Source organism: the organism of the source record quoted next, unplaced genomic scaffold (assembly GCF_019419815.1).
Source record: "Pyrus x bretschneideri cultivar Hongxiangsu unplaced genomic scaffold, Pyrus_bretschneideri_v1 Contig332, whole genome shotgun sequence".
Taxonomy (NCBI): Eukaryota; Viridiplantae; Streptophyta; class Magnoliopsida; order Rosales; family Rosaceae; genus Pyrus; species Pyrus x bretschneideri.
The window spans coordinates 19,286-22,437 of NW_025999649.1; positions in this window are offsets into that span (position 1 = coordinate 19,286).

Consider the following 3,152-nt stretch of genomic DNA (forward strand, 5'->3'; position numbering starts at 1 on the left):
TTGATGATGCCCCATCCATGCAGATTTAGGACTTCGTCCCTACTCAACCTTATTTATTTGGGTAAATTACACTTTACCGCCTCAAGTTTGAGATCTATTGCAACATCATACAACATCTACAAAAAATTTCACTTTCATACCTCACGTACTATTTTATTTCAATATAGGGTTAATTTTAGTTTACTACATTGAAGTTTCTTGATTTTTAACATTTCATACATCAAGTTTTTTTCGTCTCAGTTTGGTACTTAAAGTCATAATTCTAAGACACTTTTATACATCCGTTAAGTTTTCCGTCAGAACCTCAGTTAAATGATGACATAGCGCCTATGTGAACAATGATTGGGTGCCACATGTCAATCTCGGCCCACGTGAAAAAAAAAAAAAAAAAAAAAAAATCTCTCATCTCCTTCCCTGCTTTGAAACCCTAACTCCTTACCATCTTCCCAAAATCATCTCAGCCAATTTCCTTATCGCCAAAGACAAAAAATTTGGCTTTATCCCATTTGCTAGATTTTCAAGAAAAGCTGCATTCGAGTTCTGAAAAATGGCACCCAGATTGCCATTTTTGGAGCTGGAACCTTCGTCAAGACCCAATACGTTCCAAGGTTCTCTAAGATCTCCAACCTCCTTGATCTTCGCGGCTGCCACCCCCTCCCCCACCGCCGCTGCTTCTCCAGAACCTCGCCAAAACCCAATTCCTCTATCCCAATAAATCTGTTTCCTCCATTGCTTCCGGACTCCAATGTCTTGTGGGTCAAATATTTCGTGTTGCTGGATAGGCCTTTTGGAGGGTCTTGGTGTCTCGAGCAAAGGCGTCGGAGATCCAGGAGTAGGCGAAGGTGTTGGGCCGGAAAGCCAACGCCATCATGCTCGCCATGTTTTCCGACGACGCCATTAAAGCAGCACAAGCAACTCAAAAAATTTTATTTTTTTATTTTTATTTTTATTTTTCTGATTCAATTTGAAAATTTGGGAAATTGGGTGGTTGTAAAATCAATTGGATTTGGGGAAATGGGATTTCCGTATGGGATGAGAGGGGAGATGTTGTTCTTGGTAGCCGTTGAGAGTCTGACGTTGACAAGACGGAATGGAAGAAGGTGGTGTTGTTGATTTGGATGTTGTTGGTGGAGGAGAGGAAGAGATCGAAGGGTTCTTAGGAGGGGGTGAGGTGATTCTTGGGGTTTTTGGAGAAGACTTCGAGAGGGTGAGGCTGAAGAGAGAGAAATTTTTTTTTTTTTTAAATTCCACGTGGGCCCAAATTGACACATGGCGCCCAAATTGACACATCATCATTTAAATGAGGTTCCAGATGCAAGAAAATGTTCCACAATTATAACTTTAGGTACCAGATTGGAACGAAAAAAACTTGATGTATGAAATGTTAAAACCAAGAAACTTCAAAGTTGTAAACTGAGATTAACCCTTCAATATAATACATTTATTGATCCGTTAAGAGCTGATATAATTATCAAATTTGTGCACAAAAAATATTTTTTTTATGAATTTAAAATATTAAAATAATTTATCCTATTAATAAAAAATAAAAAAATAAAAAGAAACCCAGAAACCCATTCCCCCCGACCCACTTCCCTCTCTTTCACTCTCTTCACCTCCCCTCCCATCCAAAAAAACCCACCCCCACCTTTCCCGCAACCCAACCACCACCCCCACCCCACCCCCCACCCCCCAAAAACGCAACCAACAACACAAACAAATCAATCGCACCACTACCCAGATCACAAAGATGGAAACTTTCTCAAATTCCCAACATCAAGAAGTAGAGGAAAGATGCGCTTTCCCTCTGTGATCTCCCGCTGCACGACGACAATGGCGAATCGGAAGAGAACCCCATAATCTCCGCTTCTTATTCTTTTGCCCTGGACGACGTTTTTGAATTTCGGGTCGACCCGATCCGGAGATACATCCCCATGGACGTCTTTTTTTGCAGGGCAACCAACAACACAAACAAATCAATAGCACCACTACCCAGATCACAGAGATGGAAACTTTCTCAGATTCCCAGCATTAAGAAGTAGAGGAAAGATGCGCTTTCCCTCTGTGATCTCCCGCTGCACGACGACAATGGCGAATCGGAAGAGAACCCCATAATCTCCGCTTCTTATTCTTCTGCCCCGGACAACGTTTTTGAATTTCGGGTCGACCCGATCCGGAGATACTGTTGAATAAGAAGAGTATCCAAGATAACTCTAATGATCCCAAAAAGAAGAAAATAGAGCACACTCTTAAAGAAAGCTCACAAAACTAACTAATTAGCAAAGCTTTTCTTATTTAGCTCTAGGCTTTGTTTTTCCTTGGATGATTTACAATGCTTGAGGACTTGGGTATTTATAGCAAACCAAATGAAAGCTACACCACACACTTACTTCACCTACAATATCCACCTACTTCACCTACAACCTCCACTTACTTCACCAACATCACACACTTACTTCACCAACCTCACACACTTACTTCACCTACAACATCCACCTACTTCACCTACAATTGACATTGATTCTCAACACTCCCCCTCAATGTCAGCTCTCATTCTTTGCACTGTGCTGAGCAGACAGCGAAAATTTTCGAGCTTGCCTGTACTTAAACTTTTTGTGAACAAGTCCGCAACTTGATCATTCGTCTTGACCTGTCTCATCTTAATCTCTTCTTGTAGAACCTTTTCTCTGATAAAGTGGTAGTGCACTTCCACATGTTTAGTTCTTGCATGAAAGACTGGATTTTCTGCCAAGCGAATTGCCGATTGGTTATCACAGTACAATGGTACTGGATAATCTACTGGTTGATGTAGATCACTCATCAACTGTACCAGCCATGCATTCTCTTGAGCTGCCATTGCTGCTGCTCTATACTCTGCTTCTGTGGTTGACAAAGATACCATTGGTTGTCTCTTGCTACACCAAGAGATGGTTCCAGAACCAAGCTTAAACACATACCCAGTTGTTGATCTCCTGGTGTCATGATCTCCCGCATAGTCAGCATCACAGTAACCAACTAACTTGCAGTCTTCACCTTTCTTGTACAAAAGACCATAGTCAATTGTAGTCTTCACATATCTTAGTATTCGTCGAACTGCTTCCAAGTGAGGCTTCTTTGGATTTTGCATGTACCGACTCATCACACCAACTGCATAA